The sequence below is a fragment of the Abramis brama genome (genome assembly GCF_963993115.1).
Source record: "Abramis brama genome assembly, chromosome: 24".
NCBI lineage: Eukaryota > Metazoa > Chordata > Actinopteri > Cypriniformes > Leuciscidae > Abramis > Abramis brama.
Window position 1 is genome coordinate 20,499,157 of NC_139986.1, and position 12,105 is coordinate 20,511,261.

The 12,105-nt window shown below is 38.4% G+C and overlaps 1 protein-coding gene across 10 annotated transcripts in view; it reads left to right on the top strand.

The window, feature by feature from the left end:
* The window catches only part of dip2ca (disco-interacting protein 2 homolog Ca), a 103,482-nt gene that overhangs the window by 1,228 nt on the left and 90,149 nt on the right, over positions 1–12,105 (top strand). The gene's annotated exons all lie outside the window — the stretch shown is intronic.

The following is a 12,105-nucleotide window of genomic DNA, read 5'->3' on the forward strand; positions in this document are numbered from 1 at the left end:
CATTTCAAACATAAAAAACAGAATATATATAGGAAATAGTTTTATGTCTTTTGAAGGCATTTTCTAAATAATTAACGGACTACAACAATAAAAACACATTTTTTTATTAGTGTGACATTGCTAATTTTCCTTCATATACTATTCATGCATATTCATCATTAGTTACTAATATTTGTAGAACAACAAAAAACTGGGTCTACTAATAATCGTATTGGTTAGAGAAAAAAACGTAATGATATCAGTCATAGAAAATCAGTATCATCCAAACCAATTATTGGTGGCTCAGAGCTGGTATATTTGTGTATGGCTATTGTGCAGCACTGTGTTTTTGCATAGAATTTGGAGTCAGACAGAAACAAAGGCATGTAATATTTAAATAATTTGTCATGTTGAGAATCTTGACGTCTGACATAAGCAAACTGAATTGAGTGAGCTGTTTTTTTTCTAGTGCCTGGTCCTGGTGTGTGTGTGTGTTTCATGTGCAATTGTCTGCTGTGTGTAGATCTGAACCATTTAAGGCGATAAGTGCTTATGCATTTGTTAACCCTGTCTCAAAGTTCCAGGCCTGTATCTCCAGACGATCCTAAGCACACTGCGCCAACCTGTGTAGAGAAAAACAGCATCATTTTATACCAAACAAGTCACAGTCAGTGGGTTTAACGGGCCATCAGTAGATACATCACATATATTTTTTGTGTTTAGTGTTGAGTTTGTCTTACAGAAAACCGTATGGGTACTACTAAACCCACCGTTACATGTTATGATATAGACACTAATGATCTTAAATGCAGGATATATTGAATAATGGAGGTGTCTGACCCACCTAATTAAGGTGGGTCAGACACCTCCTAACCATTATCTTGAACCCACTTAAATGAAGTCATAACAAAAGATTCGGATCAGCTGAAGACTAGCATGGCTAGGTTGGAAGACCAGCTGAAACTAGCTTAGAATAGCAGATTATCTTAGACTGGGTTAAATGGGAGGGATGTTAGAGAGGAAAGTAGTCATGTTTGCCTATATAGTATCAGCTGCTTGATGCTTAATATAGGATGTTACTTTGGTAAAATTAAAGTATGTCAGTATTTGTTAACAAATATGTTAAAAAAGTTAGTGTTTTGTTTAAAATGTCTTAAGATGGTTTGCCCATGGGTTGCGCGAAAGTCATTGAATAATTCGCACACTGCTTAAAGGTGCTCTTAGCGATGTTGGGTGACGTCACTTCTTGTTGACGTTCAAAGTATTGTCAAACAAAACGGAGGCTAGCTCGACCCTCCCCCCTCCTCATCCCGTCCCCTCCCCCTCCCTTCCGTGTTTCCTGAAACAGTCATGAACCATTTAAAAAAAACAATCTGGATTTACCCACCTGTCCAGCAAAAACAGAGCCACCTGAATGTCGGATTGGAAGCCCTTCTGCCGGCGGAGTTCTCGCCACTTTTTGAACGCTTTTCCGATGTAAATTCGGGATTTTGCGCGTTCCTTCTCCTTTTCCCTATTCTTTGTTATGTGTTCATCGGAACGTCGTTTCTTTTGGTCGTGTGTCGGCCATATCAAAATTCTCAAGAATATAACATTTTAACGATAGTCGTTGTCTAGGACATCTCTCCTCTAGCTAACTTCCCTCTTCTTGCTTCTCTCTCCTCCACTCCCCACACCCCCCTTCATGTGCACGCGCACTAACCCCCCACCCCCAAATCATTCTTGTCGGTTATTGGCTGGAACACTGTTTGTTATGTTTCGTGGTCCAGGCTGGGCCAGTTTGTTTTTGTTGCCGTTTGTGGAGCCTGGGCTGTCTACAGAGACCGCGTTTTTTTACGGTGTGTTCAGGGGACAGGCAGCTAGCGGATAGTGAGGAGATGTTTGCTGTATGTGACAAAAAATGTTTTGGCCTAAAAAACGCGTGACATCACTTAGAGCACCTTTAAATACATCCCTAAGTAGATTGTCAACTAAGCATGTAGGCCCACATCTTTTATAAACCAATCATGGCTTTCATTTATGGTTGGGTGTGTGGTATGTATCATCTACAATTATATCATTGTTTTAGCAATGTTGAAGCTGATATTGAGTATGTCACTTACTTTACTGAAACAAATAAATGCCTTGAGAGTGCATGATTTAGCCTAGTAGAATGAAGTTATAGAATGTCCCTAAAGTTCAATGTATGGGGGCCAATTTTATTGTCTTATAATTTTGTATGATATAATCAAGCCATATCACACAAGCAAGAGTGCAGTTATTCCCTGAATATCAGTACGAATATCTGCACAATTCGGCGATTGCAGATTAATCATAGTATATTTTTTTCCCATACTATGGAAGTCAATAGGCCCAACTGTTTGGTTAATCATTAAAAGATTGTGATCTTGGATTCAAACACCCACATTATCAAATCTGCATTGGCGCTGCCGCTGATCCAGAGTGAGCCGTTGTCATGTATAAGTATGAAACAGCTTCACAAACAGTATTTTTACCACACAGTATCGTTTCTTTGTTACAAATATTTCTATTATCATAGAAGAACTGTGATAAAAGTGTATAGATCGAATATAAACACTGATGTCTATGGAAGCGATTAAAATAGAGTGAATCAACTTTTGAAAGGCGCTTCAAATAACGATTGTATCGATTACATCAAGTGACTGTTACAAAAATATTGAATTTTTTATTCAAGAGATTTGTTCAAAAAAACGCTGATTCATTCAGTAATGAAACAATAAAATAATTATGAGTCATTGAATCTTTCATTCAAACCTCTTTTTAAATGATTAATTCAGATTAATTAAACATTTTAAATAGACTGCAGCAATTAACATTAGTCAGACTCAGAACCTCTTGCAAATTACATGTTATTTTGTTTAGTTGTCTGTTCAGAACTGTGGGAGAATCGCGATCTCAGTTTGAAACCAAAATGTATTGAATGTGTTGTTGCTGTTATTGTAGTTGTTAAAGGCTCTGGAATGGAAATGAGTGTTATTTAAATTTTTGAAATGGCAAACACCTCTTTTTGTGACCAAAAGACCAAATGAAATTTCAGCAAAACTTCACTTAAAGATGATCACAGGCTGCTCCATCTGCAAGTGGACACGAGTATTTTTAGCTGCCCTTCAAGCTTCGTTAGCCTTAATCAGCTCGTTTTGCATTTAAACCTTTTTGCCTCACTTTATGACTGCGGTGGAGGGAGTATTCTGGCTCGATTCCCCGATTTTCTGCAGCCCTCTTTGATTCTTCTGAACCTCTGCTTGTGTTTGTGTTTGCCTTTGTAGAAATAAGATGCTCCCTTGCCATTCCAGCTTAGCTTGTGGTGTTGTTTAGCACTGCGCTCATGGAGAGGTGATTATCTCAGTGTGTTGGCACACGATGAAAGGCCTGGAAATTACAGAACGTCTGCTCATCAGTTTGCAAAGAAAGATTTGCTTCTGTTTACTGACCTATGATGTCCTTAAGGCCAATATTGTGTTTCCTAAAGTTTGCATACAATGTAACTTATTGTGTGTTTCACTGCCTCTATTTATAAGTCAAACATGGTTTAGTTTTAAGCAACAAAGGTTTTATTTACTATGCATCTTTTATTTACACATGAGGCCTGTTCACGATAGAATGGTTGATTTTGATTTACAAGGCTTGGAAATCATCCCCAGATTGCTGAAAGTTTCTCTGTGGTCTTCTGTCTATGCTGGCAGACTCTTAATGCATACTGATTCTTCTAACTCAGTATTAGTCTCGTTCATGCCAAATAAAAGTTGAATAGATCTCATTTTACCCTTAGGGTAACTCTGTTAGTAAGTGAAAAGGTTAAGTTGTTAAACAGGGGTCATGCTGGCTGTGGAAGAAAAGAACCCCTGTTTGACCCTGATTTGAGGCCTTGTCTGTTGAGAATGTAAGAACAAAGGACCAAAAATGTATGTAAAGATGTTTTATTGATGTGTTGAAATCATTTTGCACATTTGACATATTCACAGATTTATGGACTCAGAGTAATGGTTTTCTGTTTTGTTTCCTTTAGTTCCTGTTTCCCTGCTCTTTTTAGTTTCGATTTCCTTGGTTACTGTTTATGTCCTCGTTTGTTTCTATGGTTACTTATGATTTGCAGCTGTCTTTCATTATGTTTGTCTTTTATTTATTCTCCCTGATAATCCTGATGTTCAGTCCATTGTCGTTTTTGTTAATGATTTACATAGTTTGCATTTCTCTTATGTTGTTCCTGTGATCTGTTCCTGAGTAATTTGCATTGTGAATAAAGACTGTCTATTTGTATCTTCTTTGTCTTTGTGTCTATAAATAAGTAAATAGGCTATAGCCTACTTAATGAACATGAGACTTCTTTAACCTAAAAAAATCTTACTGACCCCCAAACTAAAGTCTTATGTTGTATTTTCACCCCAAAAAATGGTTTTAAGCCATTTATTAATATCTTTTGCTGCAGTGTGTCAGTAGGTAACAGAAGTTTACATTTCCAAACATTCCTTTTGCCATTAAATGTAATAAACTAGTGATATTTTTGTATGCATAAGGAGTCTGACATCAGCCTGTGTGATCCACACAGAGATCTGATCTCACCATCACTGAGTCTGTCTGTGATTACATGAAGAAAAAGAGACAGACTAAATCCAAAACTGCGGCAACGTCTCCAAGATGCTTGAAAAAACCTTCCTGCAAAGCTACAGTACTGTGAAAAGTTTAAGGCACTTGTGTAAAAATGCTGTAAAGTGAGGATGCTTTCAAAAATAATGTGATAACATATTTTATTTATCAATTTACTTCTGTTAACTAAATCAAAACAATATTTGGAGTGACCACCCTTTGCGTTTAAAACAGCTTTTGTCCTATAGCTTGCACATCGTTTTTCAGGTAGTTTTGCAGGTACGTTTCTTCAAGCATTTTGGAGACGTTGCCGCAGTTCTGCTGGATTTATTATGTCTCAGTTTTTTCTGTTTCTTCATGTAATCCCTGTTGTCAGACTCTTTGTGCAAACAAAAGTCTCACTGGATTATTACAATTAATAATTGCAAAAGGAATGTTTGGAAATGTAAACTGATATTTCCTTCTGACACACTACAGCAAAAGATATAAATAACTGGCTTAAAACCATTTTTTTTGTGTGTGTGGAAATACTAACGTGAAATACTAAGACTTTTGCACAGTATTGTGTATATTTTATTTTTCTGAACCTCTTAGATTTGTAGTGCTAAGGAAGATGCTGTATATTTAGTATAAAGTATTTAGTGTTGCTATATGGCCACCAGTTAAGAAGAAGATCGAGGGAGTGATGGAATGTTGTGAGGTATGTTAGGGGCTCTGATGAGAGCTGACAGGGGCTGTGCAGTGGGGTCGCGGCGCTGCGTGTGGTGCAAGATAGCGGTGCTGAGGTTGTGTCACTGCCAGTCACCTGTGCATGGACATGGGGAGATCATGACATTTGCTAAATGCCATAAATTATTCGTAAGCTGAGCCAGACAGACGGCCTTTCACTGCTTTGCCAGCAGTTTTAATGTTATATTTGAAGGTTGTTAGCTATTGGTTGATTTTGTAAAGATTTAGTAGGAAATGTATGGTTTGTTTACCTATAAGTTATTAACAGATGCTGTAGCATCTGGTATGACTGAAATCATTTCCTCTCTCCGTCTCTTTAATCTCTGTGGGAGCAAATACCACGAGTCCCGGTTTCCCCCCTCTCCCAGATTTCCATAGAAAAATTAATATTAAACAGCACTTCCCTGTTCACGGCATCACACCAGCAGGTTTTTTTCTCTCTTCCTTGTATGTCTCACTTCCTCATGATCCAAATGTAGGTTAATGAACTGAAACGTGCTGTTTTTGCCTTTTTGTCTTGCTGTATACTGAGGTGTTCTAGGATGGATGAATCTCAGGAAGCTTCAAGAACATGTCCAGATGACATTTCACTCAGAATCATTAAGAATTTATATTTTGCTTAATGAAAATGAGCCCGATCTTAGGACCTTTTTTGATTTGTGAGACATTTTCATGATAATTAGGCACATTCCCTCATCTCATTGCCCAATTCTCATTACCATTAAGAAATCTTCTCATATTAAACATTTTGTTGTAATTTAAAAATAAATAAATATATATATATATATGAGAACCACCATTTACAATTTACAATATAGTTTTGTAGGCGAAAATGTGAAGTACCTTCAAAATTAGGATTTTGATTTTGGGGTGCACTATAAACTAGACTTGGTTTCATGAGATACACTAAGAAAGTGAACTCGCACTTGCGTTTTCATGAAGTGTGATAAAGGAGATCTATTACCACAAATCTTCTTTGACTGCAGTTAGCCTTGTGGGATTATGTCATCCTACTGACCTCCAAACTGCTTATCCGCCGCTTTCATCCAATCACTGTTGTCTGTTGACCCTGTGACCCCCCACTCAAAGCAGATGTTAAGATCTAATAGAGAGGATTGGTCCGACAAAGTAGTTTTTTTCTTTGCCTAAACAAACATATTGTATTTCACAAGCACGTACAAATTACGATCGCACGAGAGACTTCAAAATCCTGTTAGCATATGTTTCATGTGCTATAACCTTTCTTAATGAGATGATACTGAGACTAAAGTTACACAAGTTCTGTACATGCCTGTTCACATCCAGTTTTCCCACATGTTATGCATGGATTGTCTTTTTTTTTCCCGTTGTTGTGACTGTTTGAAAAATGTCATAGAATGCCTACGAGATAATCTTGTAGAAATCAGTCCGACGTAGCATAACTGGAGCCATCGAAGAGGAGGGAGACGCAAGGACAAGCTCAAACCATTACATTTCATACTAATCCAAGCTAGATTTTATTCATAAACCCACAGCCACTTAATAAATGTTCAAACTTGCACCATTTATTAGTGTAGAAGCCACTTATAGCTTTATGAAAGGCAGTAAACAATTTCACACCTTGCTGACTTGCTCCACAGCTTCAGTGAAGCTAAATCTCCTCCCGCTCTTGGAAGGCATTTCTTATACAGGGAATTGAGTGCATATTTTTTGCCATATGACCGTGTTATCAGGCTGTAACTTAATGCTGTATTTGTAACCAAACCCTCATTCGAGAACACAGCTGCCTCAGAAGAGCGCCTGCTCGGCCCGCTGACCACTCTGCAATCACATCCGGCTCACATTGACCTTTAACCCTGTCACTAAGCGAAAGGTGTAAGCTTATTTCCTTCAAACCTCCTGTCTGCTCTGATTACAGAAAAATGTGGCAAGTAAATAGACAGAAAGATACCTGGTGTTTCATAATGCCGTAAATAATGCGCTCCTGAAATAACGCCATTTGCTTCCTTATAACAGCTAAAAGCATGTCCCGGTTTTGAGGATGTAACTCGGACATTGTTTATTTTTGAGCTAGATGAAGAAAACACTGCTGGCTGGCTGGCTTGGAGAGTCTTTGTCAGGATTTTCAAATGCCTCCTACAGAAAGCTCCAGCACTAAACTTTTTTTTCTTGTGTTTTAGGGTAACTACTCGGACTAAGGGCTCTAACTCAGCCGTTAAGCATTGATACACTCGTAATTGGAGGTGAAAGTGGCGTTGAATGAGTTTAATAAGTGAAATATTTTACCACATTAGATTGCACATGTGTTCAGTTTGGTGTTAAAACTTAACAGATGTCTGTGTTGCCCTTAGTGAACCTCGATAACTACACATAGAGAAGAGGCTCGATTTGTTTCAGATGGAAATCTTGAACCCTTCTGAAGAAATCTGCAACATTCAGGTCTTAAAGCTGAAGTGTGTAATTGTTTCGTTATGCGTACTTGCTCCTATCCCAGCTTCATATACAGAGATTGCTGTAAGCATGACATTCGTAGGTTGATTCTGTTGAAAAGCATAAACATGATGTCACTATTAAAACAGTGCTCTGTATGTTTGAATGTCCCGACTACAGCAACATTGACTCAACCAATGGTGTGAGTTTGGGGCCAGACTATCTGTTTATCTGACCAATGAGTGTTCTGGAAAAAGGTTTGTTTGGCAAGACTAGTGTTTCAGAATTTACACCTTCTGCAGAACACAAAAGAAGTTATTTTAAGAAGATGAAATATTTAATTGTATGGATGGATGGAAAAAATGAAATCTTACTGAACCCTGTAGTGTGAGCTATTGCTAGCAAGCAAGCATCACTTTTGCTATTTCTCAAGCTCATATTGCTGGTTGAAATGTGTGTTTTTCAGGGGTTTTGCAGGAATGTTTTCATACTTCCTAGGCTATAATTATTGGCGGAAGTGCCCACTTTTTGGCGTGTTCGCACCATAAGAACTGGAAAATGGTTTTAGTTATAGGAACGCCTTTTGGGGGGACTAAATTAGCTCCTATTTCAGAGTTGGGTCTAAACCCAGCACAATAGTCTACCAGTGATGTAAGTGTACATTGATTGGATAAACTCATGCTATACGAAACAACAGCACCCGCCATTCTTAAAAAGCTGTTTACAAACACATAGTTTACATATTCTTATTCCACGAACATGCACAACAGCGATAGATGGACCGATGCCAAAGTACAGGCACTTCTCAAGCTTTACGCTATGGAGTTGTTGACAATGTGAATGGCGTGCCTAAATGACGTCGCTGTCGGTCGGCTTGCTTCACTTCAGAGTTCCTATTGGCGGTGGAAAATGGCACTAGGGGAAATATTTGCTCTCGGGGGACTGTCCTGGTGGCCAGTTCCTGTAACTGAGTTTCTATAATTACCTGGTGCAAAAGCCCATTAACTTATGATTTGTTGGGAGATGATAAAATTGGTTTTATCTTTTATCTTCTTGCATTGAAGGAAGGACCCGAGCCACCAACCAACAACCACCTAACAAACTTTACTAGTAAGTAGCAACCGCATAGCTAAACCCTGACAGCCTCCTGCCCGGCATCATGGCAGGAAGTTTTGCATGGGCAAGCACCACTCACATTTTCTGTCCTGACATATAGCTGACATGCTTTGTGAATGTCGTAGTCACGTGATCCTGCAACAGACAGACAGGCAGCGGGGCTGACAGACAGACAGCGGTTGCACAGCTGGACAGCAGCAGCCGTGGCAGTTTTACTGTCCATCTCCTGTGTGTGTCTCTGAAGCTGCTATAGGAATGCAGTCATGTGGTCTCAATCAAGTCCTCTGTTTACATCACAGTGCTGCTCAGGAACAATGTGCTTGTGTTTCCAAGCCTTTAGAGACCCGTTCCTTTTCTCTTATCTGTCCGAAGCGCTTTGATCGGTATCATCTCTAGTTTTAAACATTTCGCTCACAGTCAGTGAATGTGAGGCTAAAACAATATGGAAATAGATGAGATAAAGTGAGGAACAAACGGAAATATATATGCAGATGAATATTTTTGGTCATTATAGTCAAGTCAAGTCAAGTCATCTTCATTTATGTAGCGCTTTTAGCAATGTAGATTGTTCCAAAGCGGCTTTACAGAGATACAAGGATAGTTTAAAGTAACAGAGATTGTTTTGGTTTTATAGCAGTTCTTGAATAAAGTTATTTTCCAGCTAAAGTTAATTTGATTGATTCACTTCTGTCGCAATGATCATTAGTTATTTAACTTAGGGGTCGTTAACACGACACCGTTTTAACAGGAAACTCTACACAGACTTTAAACGCGAAACCTGTGAGAACGCTGATGGCGTGCATATGCGTATTAAGAGTTCAGTCTATTGGTATGCGCGTTTGAATATATGTGCGCAGGTTTGTAATTTCCTACAAACCAAGCCTTAAAAAACTACTTGTCTGGCCTTAACATTTTGATACAGAATTTTATCATTTCGGGGTAGAAACGCGAACCGAATTTTCCTGACAACGCTTTATCTGTAGAGTGGTAAAGGGATCCTCCATAAGAAACTAGTTGGCACTTTAGCACCCCGCTATGACATCGGGTCCAGGCGCAGGTCCTTCATCAGATCTGGATACAGCCTGGATCCGGCAGGCTGCGGGAAAAACAAAAACACTAAAATTAGCGTAGATGCCTTTCTTCTTATGATGTAACAAGTACATCAGGATTTATGGGAAGGATTTATAGGGGCTTTCGCACCGGAGGAACCTTTTCATAGTTCCTAGAACTATTGGTGTAAGTACCCGGATTTTGTCGTGTTCGCACCGCAGGAACTAGGAACGATTTTAGTTCTAGGAAAGCCTTTTGGAGGAACTAATTTAGCTCCTACTTCAGAGTAGGGTCTAAACCAGCACTATAGGAACTAAAAGTGACGTAAGTGTACGCTGATTGGCCGAACGCACGCGAAACACCAGCACCTGCCATTTTTAAAAAAGCTGTGTAAACACAGAGATTATAGCCTATACATTTACTCCACAAACTAACTCTATACGAACATGGGAAACAGTGATAGATGGGCCTCTTAACCTTTACGCTGAGGAGAATGCAACTTTGAGGGGACCAAGCCAAACATGATTATGTATTTCTGCTCAGCTAGCAACACTGGACATCAACCACACGGCATACTCGAATAACTTTTCATATATACTGTCAGTGTCTACTTTCTGTGTATAACAGTTCTATCTAATAACATATTAGACAGGACTGTTAGACAGATCGTAAAATAATGAACACGGAGAATGTGAGCACTGTGTGGCTCAGGCGTTCTCAGCGACATCAAAATAAACGTCCTCCGCGCTGTCAAAATAAAAGTCACAACAACAAGCGCAGCTTACGTCACTTCAGAGTTCCTACTGGCGGTGCGAATGCAACCAGGAAAATTTTCCTAAGGGAATCATTAGTTCTTGGGGAACCTCCCTGGTGGCTAGTTCCTAGAACTAGCCTACCCGGCGCGAAAGCCCCTTATGACACTTATGATTTAAGACACAATACTGTTATTATAGTATCACTGAGATACAATTATTCTTTTATTAATACTTTTAATTATTTTTTTTATTGTTTTTGTAATTTTTATTAGTTGGAAAAAAAATTATTTATATTGATATGTATGTAACTAAATGGAAGTTATGTAAGTTTCAGTTTTTGTTGTTGTTTTAGTACATCATATTAAACTAAACGAAATTAAGAAATGTCATCTTGGCAACTAGCTGAAATAAAATAAGTTTGTTTTTATTTTACTTCAGTTAACTTTTTTTTCTTTGTTAAATAACAATTTCTTTATGGTTTTAGTTTAATAACCCTTGTCAAGTAAAAAAAAAAAAAAAAGTTAAATGTTTCAAAAACGTAAATGTAGTTTTGCGTATCCAGTATCAATATCCACTTTTTACCCTCCTCAGCTCTTTCTCACATAATGAACATAATAATTGTTCATATGCAGACAAATAAACATCAATTGCGACAACAAACCTGGGATTTCACTTACAAATCAGTTTAGTAATGATGAAATCAGGGTCATAGTTTGTGTTTTGTGTTTTTAATATAGACTTAAAACCTTTAGGACATGTGTTGGAATAATGCTTAAAGAAAGTATGATTTCTAATTGATTAAAGCCAGTAGGCCATTTGTTTAAATGCAGGACAAATGGGGCGCATGTTTGATCCGTGTGGAATGGAGAATGTGCATAGATGTTAATCCAACTGTAATTTGAAATGCCTGTCCAACCAATCAGAATAAAAGGCATTTCTGTTATTTAGACCATTTAAAACGGCACTATTCAGTGTAGTCGGTATTTGCGTGTGTTCACTCGCCCTTCCCAACCGCTACCCGCATGCGGCTCATGAATCCAGCCAGGGGCAAGCTGCCAAATATGTGACTTTGTACAAGTTTATATATCAATGACAAATTCTGGAATATCAGCAGTGGGATTTAAAAGAGACTCTGCTTAGGATCTCTCCCCACCGGACAAAAAAATACAAAAAAATAAAAGAGGTGAAATGTTGGCTAACACTCACTGTTTTCAATTTCACATTCCCAGCTTGGGAAAGAATGTTCTTTTGTGTTTTTGGAGACTGCAGCATGGGTTGTTAAAGTTTTAGCTGCCACAGATTTTTACATTTTGTTCTTGGGCACATTTCTCGAAGTAAGTTGGACAATTCAGAAAAATGAGCCGTTGAAAGTCAAACAGAAAGAAACGAAGCGAGAGAGATGCCACGACAGCTAAAGGAGAGTAAAACAAGGGAAGTAGTGAGCTATGTTGTTGACTTCTAC